The sequence below is a fragment of the Podarcis bocagei genome (assembly GCF_964188305.1).
Source record: "Podarcis bocagei genome assembly, chromosome: 9".
NCBI classification, from domain to species: Eukaryota; Metazoa; Chordata; class Lepidosauria; order Squamata; family Lacertidae; genus Podarcis; species Podarcis bocagei.
In genome coordinates, this window is record NC_138134.1 from 24,934,031 (window position 1) to 24,946,752 (window position 12,722).

The 12,722-nt window shown below is 45.5% G+C and overlaps 1 pseudogene across 1 annotated transcript; it reads right to left on the reverse strand.

Annotated features, from left to right (window-relative positions):
• Positions 1-11,827: 11,827 nt before the first annotated feature.
• Positions 11,828-12,385, reverse strand: LOC308594469 (ferritin heavy chain A pseudogene; annotated as a pseudogene). Its single transcript has one exon. The product of its transcript is annotated as a ferritin heavy chain A pseudogene (transcript).
• Positions 12,386-12,722: the final 337 nt, after the last annotated feature.

Below are 12,722 nucleotides of genomic sequence, written 5' to 3' on the forward strand. Positions count from 1 at the left end.
TGGAGTTGGAGGCTGAGGAGACCAGTGGCAGAGCTGGGTGGTGGAACTGGTGTGCCACCCCTTGGGAGGTGCTTCCTGAGGTGACCACCTCACCCAACTTCATGGGTGTGCCAGCTCTGAGGCCTCTACTCTCCCTTCTTCTGGTTCTTTATCTTTCAAGTGGACTTGGACTGGTCTCCTTCAAAGAGAGGACTGTTGTCTTGTACAGTAAGCATTTGGCGATCGTATATGGAGGACATTGACTACCCTGGAAGGAGATTCTTACTAGTGTACTTCAACATTTCTCTGGTGAAAATAGGGACGTCCCGTTCCATAATTATAATTTTACTATTTATACCCCACCCATCTTACTGGGTTGCCCCAGCCACTCTGGGCAGCTTGCAGCATATATGAAAACATTTTAAAAACAGGATTGCCTTCAGACAGCTTGGAGGATGGATAATTCCATACCCTACAACATTTCTCCAATGAAAATAGGGACATCCTAAGGAAAAGCAGACATTCCGGGATCAAATCAGAAACCGGGACGGCTTTTCTCAATTAAGGAGGGCCTTGGAAAATAGGGACACTTGGAGGGTATGCTACAATTTAATCCATTAATTCACAAATCCAGCCCCGTGGAGAAAATTAGCAGAGGAACAGGCTTAACACTCACAACTGAGAAGAACAAATGAGAAATGCAAAACACAAGAAGCATAAAGCGGGGGAGGCTGTGTTGTTGAAGAGTGTAGACCGGAAATACCTGCGGCTAAAGCAGGATTTGGTAGGCCTTTCCGTAAGAATAGTCAAGTAAATAGTATTCCAAATAGTATTAGTATAATTCTAAAAAAATAATAATACTACTATTACCCTTTGTATACTGTGTTAGTTTTATGATGTTAGCCGCCTTGAGGCCAGCTCCGGCTGGGGAGGGCAGAGAACAAATAAAAATTTATTTTATTTGTTGTTGTTGTTTTCCTTATTCCCTGAAATTAACGGATTCCCAAACTACTTTCTATTTTTCACTGGCTAGCTTGTTTAAACTGTAGGATGCTCCAACGGCATATATATTTTCAGACAGGCCCTTAGTCTCCTGGTTGTATATTTTGCTGTCACAGGAATTGTAGCAGCATACAAGCAAAACAACCAATTTTTCAGTTTGCTGTTAGTTATAATCAAAATATTTCTCAACTGCAACACAAGATAAGAGGCTGGCAGTTATTAATTACAGAGGCATATTAAAAATTACAGAACGGGCGGGTTTAGCTTAACTGCCTTGCTATACAGCACTTCACAATAAACATCAGCACAGCTGAGAGAACATTGTGTTTTCAATTAATGGCAGGACATGCTGCAGATAAGTGCTGCTGTCTAGGCTAGGGGTGCCCACTGTTCTCCAGACACTGGTTTTGGAGGGTCATAGATACATTTGCCACACAACTGGCCTCTTAGTCTTTATGGACTGGGGAAATCTGTAGAAAATCCATAGAGTAATATGTGGAAAAGTGGATCATAGGCAGATGCAGGGATGAGAGTACTTCCTTTAGTTAATTGTTCTTAGGACCCAAGCCTATGTCTTGGCCTTAAATCTTGACAGATTACTTTTCTTTTTGTGTCTATTGATTAAAATTCGGCAGTCACCCATGGCTGGGATAAAATAGGCGGAAAACTTGATAATCTCCGATCTAGACAATATTGGTCTCTTCCAAGTGAAGAAGGTCAATTCATCAGTGAAATAAATAGGGAAAATAAGCTAAATGTGCACAGTTTCTGGTCTTACACGATGTTGCCTCCTCCCCTCCATTTTTCTGGGTTGTAAGAAGTTTTCAGAGGCAGTCCTGAAAGGGATCCATGTCCTTGCGAGGAGACCCCATTGGAAAGTGTATGTTCTATAATATATGGCTAATTACAAATAGAAAGGTTAGCGGGAAGGAACTTGGAGAGGTAGTGCTGGCCTTTATTTTATAGACGTATTTTCAGCATGTACATGCTGCTCAGTTTTCTCCGGACCGCTTGTGAGCAATAGGAATACAATTTTAAAATACCATTTTTTAAAAAATAAATAAGTCACAGAATAATACAAACAGCATTCAAATTCCAGCAGACAGATTCGCCAGAAAATTTTCCATGCCAAAGAGCAAGCTGTTCCAATCTGTGGATTGCAATGTTCGCAGGTCTCCATGTGGCACTGGAAAGACTACCAAGGTGCCAGGAGAACCTCTCTGGGGATGGATTTCCATAATTTAGGGTGCCACCACCAAGAAGGCCCTTTGCCTAGAAGCTATGTGTCACATGTCACTTGGCGGTTATAGGAGACAGTGGGGCTATGTTGCTTTGTCATGGTGCTGCTGCTTACTGAGAGGCCAGGCAGGGGAGGAGGACTGCAGCGGGGGCATTGTGGCAGAGACAACCCAGTGATCCTGTTGCTGTGACCATGTTGCAACCACAACATACTGAGCCCCACTGCCTTGCCCCCCTCCCCTCTTGCTAAATGGTGTTTGGAAGGCTAAAGAGTGGTGCAGCCCCATGCATGTACCAGCTGCTACTGCTTGGAGGTCTTATTCTCTCTTTTTTTGTGGTAGCCCTTTTTTCAAATCCTTTATTATTTTATTCACATAATATACATTCTTTACAACAAACAACTCCAAAATAAACAGACAATTCCAAAATAAAATCATATGTAACAAAACCATGTTTTCATTTACACTGAACTCCCCTCCAATACCTTTACTTCATATTTCTTGCTGCTTTCTGCTTTCCTTATAGAAACTTTATAAAAATTTAAATCTCTTAAATCCTATACCAATCTTTAACAATTTCAATTAATCCCTTTACCTCCCTCCCCCACAGCCCAGTACTTCCCTCCACCCCTGTGTGATCTTCTTTACCTACTATTATTTTTGTTATTGTTGTGTTATTCACTTTATTTGTTATTCCATCCTTAATATATTATATTAATATAATAATATATATATATTATGTATTATTCTTATTTTATTATCACAGCACTGTACCTCTTGCTAGCCAACTATAAAAGCTCCTGTTAGATGTCACTGTCTTTCTCCCTTAACCTCACGTTCCTTGCCACATGCACATACCCAGGTGGAAGCTGGGAGTGACTTGCATTTTTGGCTCAGGAGACCGAACAGCTTGTTAAGCAAGCACCTTCACCTACCTCACTTGGCAAAATGTGGAGAGGAGTTCGCCCCTTTGCTCTGCACAACAAGGACTGTATATCCTATAACAGTGTGAATGCAGAGAGACACCAGGTACAGGAAACTGATCTTTATGTAGGTCAGTAAACTGGTTCAGCAGCCCACTACTATGGAGTAGTTTAAGATGCAGTAGAACAAGGAGTAATTCGTGCCACAGGAGCTGTGTCTGCCTCAGGTATCCTATCTGTCCTACCTCCTCTGTTGGTACAAGGTACCAGTGGCGTAGCGTGGGGGGTGCCAGGGGTGCCAGCCGCACCGGGCGCAACATCTGGGGGGGGGGCGCGCTCGCTGCCTCCGGAGTCGCTGAAGAGCCTCGGGCGCAGGCTGTAGCGGAGCCGCATGTCTCGCGGAACCGACGAGCTGTGCGCGCGTCCGGGCTGAAGGCACCCGGCAGGCAGCGGCTCTCAGCGCTCGCCGCGGAGGACGCGCCAGGCAGCCCCTCCTCACAGCCCCGCCTCCGCCGGTGCTGCTGCAGCTGCTGGGCCGTTGCATTTTCCTCGCCTCTCTGCCCCCCTCCTCCTCCGGGCAAGCGGCGTCGTTTGGGCAGCAGCACCAGCGGCAACTCGCAGGTTAGGGGTTAGGGGGCGCAAATTACTTGCCTTGCCCCGGGTTAGGGGGCGCAAATTACTTGCGTTGCCACGGGTGCTGACAACTCACGCTACGCCGCTGCAAGGTACAAAAACTTTGTACTGAAGGATGATGCACTTAAGGAAGTATCAAAACTTGGGGTACCTTACTTGAAAGGTTTCCCAACTTTGTCAGGATCTGCGGCTTCAAAACCAGTCAGGTTCAAGAGAGAGAGCCAAGTTAAAGAAGCAAAACATTGGCTAATAAGCCTGATCATTTTATTTGCTGCAACAAAGTTTCTACTCCCAAGCAAAGCAAAGAAGAAGCACCCAGAACATCTACTTTTAAAAGTTCCTAAAAGGTGGCGCCGCGATGGGGTGAGCTCCCGTTGCTCAGTCCCAGCTCCTGCCAACCTAGCAGTTCAAAAGCACGTCAAAGTGCAAGTAGATAAATAGGTACCGCTCCGGCGGGAAGGTAAATGGCATTTCTGCTTCGCTGCTCTGGTTCACCAGAAGCGGCTTAGTCATGCTGGCCACATGACCCAGAAGCTGTAAGCTGGCTACCTCGGCCAATAAAGCGAGATCAGCGCTGCAACCCCAGAGTGGTTTGCGACTGGACCTAATGGTCAGGGGTCCCTTTACCTTTACCTTAAAGTTTCCCATAATGCATTTTAAAAAGCATCATCAACATGTCGGAAAATATGTCTGGAAAGAAGTGTGGTGACAAGCATAAATGTGAGTCCCAGACACACCTCTGTCACTCAAGGCAGCGATTATACATCTGTTTTTCACCTTTTAAAGAAAGTATTTACATTCCCCTTTATTATCTTGAATCAGTTGGCTCTGTCTCTTCTTGCTGTGCCTGGTGAATTGCATACACTATCTTGTGAGTATGATGGGCTTCTGTCTGGCCCTTTCTAATGTATGATATTGCCCAATCTGCCAGTCAGAAGGGGAATCCTGAGTCTATGCTGTCACATCTCGGGGATGATGGCTGACCCTAACTCACCCACATGGCTACTCAGGTCTTCTCCCCTCCATCGACAACTTCATTACCTTTGGAACTAAATAAAACCATTTATTTTGCTATTTGGGTTGAATTTCTGGGTTTCAGAAAATGGGGTTCCCTTGCCTTCTTCTGGTAAGATGGGTTTCTGATGCTCAAGTCCTGAGTGTTGTTGCTTAGGTAACCAAAACGGCACAACTCACAAATGGCAGGTATCACCAGGCTCCAAGTTTTGCAAAAGTACAAAGAAATATAGGGAAATGACCATCGAGCATAGAGTTGGGAGAATGAATGAAAGGAGACGGCTAGAATCTTGAACAGCAATCTACACTGCAGTGTTTTGTTGGTTCTCACACCTGTAGATGTCCAAATGCTACCTTTTTGCATTTGAACCCAGAGAAGCGGACACGGAGCAATGGATCCAAACTACAAGAAAGAAGATTCCACCTAAACATTAGGAAGAACTTCCTGACAGTAAGAGCTGTTTGACAGTGGAATTTGCTGCCAAGGAGTGTGGTGGAGTCTCCTTCTTTGGAGGTCTTTAAGCAGAGGCTTGACAACCATATGTCAGGAGTGCTCTGATGGTGTTTCCTGCTTGGCAGGGGGTTGGACTCGATGGCCCTTGTGGTCTCTTCCAACTCTATGATTCTATGATTCTATGATTCTATGAACCCACTAACAGCAATTTTCAATATCCAGCACCTTTTCGGCATTGCTTTCCAAATATTTATAGTGCTGCGCTTCACTGCTTAACAAAGGTAACATTCCTAGTTTCTGCTGCGGGGAAGAGATGTCAGGACAGGGTGGGGGCAAGATTCATGTCAACAAATTTGTCAGTGTGTCTGGCTGTGAACCAGAAGGCTGGCTGTGGCAGTATTCCTGCATCGCAGGCGGTTGGACTAGAACTGTAGAATTCTACAGTTCTATGATTCTATGATCAAAGGCCAGTTCAAAGGAAACACTGTTTTTAAAAGTAATGGGCCGGATCCAGGCAAAGGCTACAGTGCTAACCATGGCCAACTGTTCTGGTTGATTTCTGCAGAACTTATGTGCACCTTTGTCTAGATACAACCTAAAGTATTTCAAGAGCATCTGCTGTGGTTACAGATAGAGTTTGCTTACAAACTTCCTTTATTTTTTCCCCTTGCGTGAGTCTGACTTATATTTATGGGCAGCCTTGTAGGTTCTCACTTCGCTTAAACAGCTGGAGGAAACGAGGAAGTTTAAAAGCATTCATTGTCCACTTGCCCTTGTGACATTATTGGTTGCCAAAGGGTCTGGGAGGATTAAAGTGAAGCATTTATGCCCAACGAGTCTTTCAAATGCTCTTTCGCGTTTTATGTCTCCAATGCCGGAGTCAGAGGCATCAACCATTTTATAAGGATAAAAGGAAGCGGATTCAAAAACACTAAACATGAGGGGGGAAACCGCTAATTATTTAACTTTAGAATGGGATTAGAGTATTAGGATGGAAAATCATAAGATGAAAAATCACACACACAATCAAGATTGCTTGGTACCAAGTGAAGGCCCTGTGTCCCTCAACATACCTTTGGGATGTCCTACAAAAAAAGGGGGGGGGAGATTATGCTACCCATTTGAACACTTTTAACATGACTAGAGTAAGTCTGCAGCCAAATTCCTTGAGCCTGGATACTCAGTAAATCCTCTTTCAAGTCCACTCCACTATTTTTAAACTAGGGTACATTAAGATGGCCCAGAAGTTAAACTGGAGAGAAGGTTCCCTGGCTTTCCATCTTTTCTATTAGCATACAACTCAGTGGGTGGCACTGTGCCCTAAACCACTGAGCCTCTTGGGTTTGCCTATCAGAGGGTCAGCGGTTCAAATCCCTGTGATGGGGTGAGCTCCCGTTGCTTGGTCCCAACTCCTGCCAAGCTAGCAGTTCGAAAGCACGCCAGTGCAAATAGATAAATAGGTACTGCTGTGGCAGGAAAGTAAATGGCATTTCTGTGCACTCTGGTTTCTGTCACGGTGTCCCGTTGCACCAGAAGCGGTTTAGTCATGCTGGCCAAATGACCCAGGAAGCTGTCTGTGGACAAACGCCTGCTCCCTCAGCCTGAAAGTGAGATGAGTTCCGCAACCCCATAGTCGCCTTTGCCTAGACTTAACCGTCCAGGGGTCCTTTACCTTTTTACCTTACAACTCTGCAAAACACTGATTTACTTTGTTGTGAAATAGTTTAGCCTAGAACCACCACTAGATAACAGTGAGGTCTCCGTGCAAACGTCTAGCCTTGCTTTATTGTAATTATATAGGCCAGGTCTGAACCCAGGTATTTTGTTGCCAAAGGCATGTTAACGTTCTGTCTCCCAATCTTGTGTTATATCTCATGATGAGCAGCATAACAATAGCACATTCAACAATAAAGAGTTGACTGGGATACAATTTCTTATTTTCCTTTTTAATGCCTGCCACTTCACATACCCACACTACTCACTTTACAACAGTGGCTCAGCCCCAGTGTCTGCTGAGGATTGGAAAGCTCTCAATCCTCTCCTAGGGAATGCGGGGGATATATCAATCCAGCTCTCTCTCTCTCTCTGACATTTTCCTTGGAAGCAAAGTAAGCATAGGGTTAGAGTGGTCACTTGCATGTTATTAAAGAAGAGGGTATGCAAAAGATTCGCATATATTTATTCCTATGCGCAAATGAAAGTGGAGGAGTAGTTGCTCGAATTTGCATGTTGATAGTCAGATGAGACCATCCCTCTGAGCCTCCTGAACTTTTTCTACAGAAGGAGACCCTCATGCATGTTAAAAGTGTTGCCAACTTTTCAATTGCCCTCTGCTCCTCTGCCTGTACATGCCCTGCAGGTTTTAGCAGGAAATCAGAGTTGTTTCCATGAGAGAGCCAGTGTGGTGTAGTGGACTTGTAATCTGGTGAACCGGGTTCGCGTCCCCGCTCTTCCACATGTGGGCTAGTCACATTTCTCTGAAGCGTTTCAACGTCACTCACCTCACAGAGTGTTTGTTGTGGGGGAGGGAGGGAAATGAGATTGTTAGCTGCTTTGAGACTCCTTAAAGGTAAAGGTAAAGGGACCCCTGACCATTAGGTCCAGTTGTAGCCGACTCTGGGGTTGCGGTGCTCATCTTGGTTTATTGGCCGAGGGAGCCGGCGTACAGTTTCCGGGTCATGTGGCCAGCATGACTAAGCCGCTTCTGGTGAACCAGAGCAGTGAACCAGAAATGCCAATTTACCTTCCCGTCGGAGCGGTACCTATTTATCTACTTGCACTTTGACGTGCTTTCGAACTGCTAGGTTGGCAGGAGCAGGGACCGAGCAATGGGAGCTCACCCCGTCGTGGGGATTCGAACTGCCGCCATAGGCTCTGAGGTTTTAACCCACCCGTGTAGGGTAGTGATAAAGCGGGATATCAAATCCAAACTCTTCCCCCCCCCTTCTTCTTCTTCTTCTTCTTCTTCTTCTTCTTCTTCTTCTTCTTCTTCATGGAGGGGAAGGGAGAGAAGACATCCTCTCCCAGCTGATTTCTGTAAACTGACAAGACAGGACAAGAACAACCATTATTACAGTCATGATGAAAACTGGGTTCCAAAGAGACAAAATTGAACCTTCCTCCAAGAGACCAGGGTCCTGCCACTGCCTTGAATTGCCTTGGAGCTGCTGCTGTTGCTGCCCAAACCTTGCTGGACAGAGGAGGAGGAGTAAGACATAGGCTATAGCAGCTGATGAACAGTTAACGGCTGCAGGTAGTGGAACTTTATCACCTTTTCCTTTGTTAAGGGTGCTGTGAATTATAGCTCTGTGAGGGGTAAACTACAGTTCTTGGGGTTCTTTGAGGGATGTGCTTGAAATGTACGATGTGTACACAGCCATTGTCTGGGAACCTGCCTCACACCAGAGCAGAAATGGCAGGCAAGAGCCACGCAACACACACACACACACCCTGTAAGGATTTGAGGCAATAACTTTATTGATTCTTTCTTAAACACATACAGAAAACTCCAGACTGCCGACGAAAGAAGAGTGGCAAATGAAATTAATGGACTATGCAGAATTAGACAAACTGACAGGAAGGAATCGAAACCTGCGGGATCAGAGATTCTTAGAGTACTGGAGTAAATATTTGAACTATATGAAAAGCAATCGTAATAAACAGATTACTGCAAGAAGTTTTGTAAGGAGGGAGGAATATGCAAAATATTGCAAGGAAGACTATGAAGAGAATTATTAGTTAAGGACAATTAAAAGTAATAGAGAAATTAAGAAATGCAGATTAAGTGATGAAGAATGGAAAATCTTCAGAGGTGGTTGACGGAAGTCTAAAATATTGTATAAGATAAGAATGTATGCTAAATGATTGTTGGAAATGATATGTTGGAAATTATATACACACACACACACACACACACACATATATATATATACACACATACACACACACACCGTATTTTTCGCCCCATAGGACACACCGTATTTTTCGCCCCATAGGACACACCGCCCCATAGGGCGTACTTAGTTTTTTTGGGGAGGGGAAATAAAGAATTCCCCCCCCCAGGCGCGGGGCTGGCGCGGGGGAAGCCCGAGCTTCCCCCGACGCCAGCCCCCAGAACAGGCTGCTGCCTGCAAGCCTTGCGAGCCCGGCGGGACCTCCCGCCAGGTGCGCAAGGCTTGCGGACAACTTCCCGAAGCATGGGGCGTCCTCCGGAGAGCACCCCGTGCTTCAGGATGCAGGCTGCCACCCCAAGCCTCGCGCACCCGGCGGGACCTCCCGCTGGGCGCGGGAGGCTTGCAGACACCTTCCCGAAGCACGGGGTGTCCTCCAGAGGGCACCCCGTGCTTCGGGCTGCAGGCTGCTGCCCGCAAGCCTTGCGAGCCCGCGGGAACTCCCCCGGGCTCGCAAGCCTTGCGGATAGCTTCCTGAAGCCTGGAGAGCGAGAGGGGTCGGTGCGCACCAATGCCTCTCGCTCTCCAGGCTTCAGCGAAAGCCTGCATTCACCCCATAGGACGCACACACATTTCCCCTTCATTTTTGGAGGGGAAAAAGTGTGTCCTATAGGGCGAAAAATATGAAACTCCAGACTGCTCCCAGATACAACTAACGTTGAGTGCCCCCTTGTGACCGAACCATAGATCCCTCTCCCTGGCCTCACTGGGGCACCAAGCACCATTCAATATGGGACAACTCTGTTTGAAAAACCACATGTATGTGTTCCACATGAACACAAAGACTTACTTTCAAGGGAGATAATTATTTCTTATCGTTAAGAAAGGGGGCCTCTGTCGAAGAAACGGCATAAAAATAGATATTCATGTCCTATCAGTGCAAGATAACGTATTTTCTTGCCGATCACAGTTGTATTACGTGGCCAGCCAGTAAACGATATAATGCAGACAATGTCTGTTCTTAGTTGAAGAGATACGGATGGTGCTGTGGTTAATTCATTATCTAGTTCAGTAGTATAACAGCAAGTGGGTTTGCCATGGTAACTTACACTGAAAGGTTCTGATCTGCCTGTGGTTTAAAAACACCCAACAAAAACCAACCCCATGACATATTTTTTTTAAATAAAAAAATGTAATCAAGAAGTATGACACATAATTATTTAGCTAAAGGGGTTTTTTGCCGTTGCCTTTGTAAAATCAGTTTAAATACAACTGGAAACTTTATTATGAGTTAATAGTGAACTGAAGCTGTGTCAATCTGCTGTTAGCTTGCAGCGCCTGGACTGAAAGCATCTGGAGGAGGGGTGGCGAACCATAGACCCAGAGGCCAAATGTATCCCTCAGAGCCTCTCTTAGGCTTCTCCCAAGGCGCCCCCTCCCCTGCTGGACCTAGCGTTGCTGTTATGTACTGAAGTTCTCACCCCAGGCCAGCAGGGGGATACTGTAGATAGTTTTTCACTCAGGTCCACATATGCAAATAAGGGATCGAAAGTGACGTTCAGTGATTGGATAGTTACAGAAAATGGTTACTGTTGTGTATAGTGGAGCTCTATATAAGCAGGCTGGCTGAACCCTTCAGTTCAGTTGTGTTCTGGCCTGTGAATAAACAAGAGCTGTTTGAAGAATCGCTGTGTTGTCTGATATGTTCACCCACAACTTAACAGTTGCCACATTTGTTCTGGCAAAATACTGGAAAGGGCGGGGCAGTTGGTGGGAGATCCCCCCCCCCCCCGGTGCCAAAGTGACTTCAAAGCAATCCATTACAATCCATGGCAGCCTAATAGGATGGCCTCTCTGGAATTTGCCACACACACACACACACACACACACACACACACACACACCATACTACAACTAATAATAGTTTTATTATTTGTACCCCACCCATCTGACTGATTTGCATTAATTTGTGGATCTCTCTGTGCTTGGCTGTCCAGAACTTAAATACATTACCTTTCGCACACCCTTTCAAACACATTCATTTGGAGAGGACCCCCAACTTGGCAGGGTTGGGGAGACAGGAGTGAGATAGAGAAGACCTGAAATACAGGACAAAACTGTATCAGTACAGGGCATAGCAATTTACATTGAAATACAGGACAATCCTGTATTATACAGGACAGGTGGCAACCCTAATTGCACCATTTTTTCCAGGCCACACTGCTCACCAGCCATGTTTTGTACCTGTCTTGAGTGCTTTGGCCTGCCTGGGATATGTCTTAGACTCTTTTAATAATGACTTTTGCTTGCCTGGATGGAGACTGGAGACGACTTGCAGCCATTTCTGATATTCTGAATAACTACGAGTTTGCATTGAATTGTATATCGCTGGCTGAATTTGTTTGTTTTCTGCCTTATTTCTATGCTGCTGTGTTTTTGATATGATTATAGTGACTGTAATATTTGTTAATTTTTAATGGTGCTATTGTAAGCCGCTTTGCGGTCGACATTATTGTTGGAAAGGCGAGAAGCAAATATCAAATCAAACAATTTAATGGCCTCTTTACCCAGGTGGGCTCGCTTTCTTTCTTTCTTTCTTTCTTTCTTTCTTTCTTTCTTTCTTTCTTATTCTTGAACATACACTACACAAACTTGACTACAAATTTCACTCTTTTTCTAAAGTGATGAGTGCATTCAGCTGCTCTTCTTCAAAGTGAGCTTGTCAAACGGGTACTCCCCAATGCCGTTCTGCGGCAGTCCCAGGCCTCTCAGGTTTGTGAGGTGGTCTCCCAGCTGCTTGATGACCTTCACCTCTTCTCCCAGGTACTCAGACTCCAGGAAGTCACTCAGATGAGTGTCTCCCTTCTCTGTTGCGAGCTTGTGCAGATCCAGCAAGGCGTGGCTCACATTTATTTTCACCTGCAGGGCACTCTGCAGGGCATCCAGACTGTTGCCCCACTCATCCTTCTCTGACTTCTTGAGGTCCTTCAGCAAGATGCGCTCTCCTATCTTGTTCTGATATTTCAGGAACTTATCTGCATGCTCCCACTTTTCTTGGGACTGCTCCTTCAGGAACTTGGCCACGTGACACAAGGCAACATAATCGCGGTCAAAGTGGTAGGACGTGGACAGATACAAATAGCTAGCATACAGCTGCAAATTCAGTAGCTGGTTCAAGGTAGCTTCACAGTCAGCGTAAAAGTTCTGGCACACCTGAGAAGCCACCTCTGTTGTTAAGTTGTGGGTGAACATATCAGACGACACAGCGATTCTTCAAGCAGCTCTTGTTTATTCACAGGTCAGAACAGAACTGAACTGAAGGGTTCAGCCAGCCTGCTTATATAGAGCTCTACTAGAACGCAACAGTAACAACTTTCTGTAACTATCCAATCACTGAACGTCACTTTCAATTCCTTATTTGCATATGTGGACCTGAGTGAAAACTATCTACGGTATCCCCCTGCTGGCCCAGGGTGAGAACTTCAGTACATAACATCTGTGTCCTAGCAAACTAAACTGAAACCAAACAACACCACAAGCCCTATGCTACTGTTACTGTCACCCAGGTCAGTTCTTATTGACAGCTGAC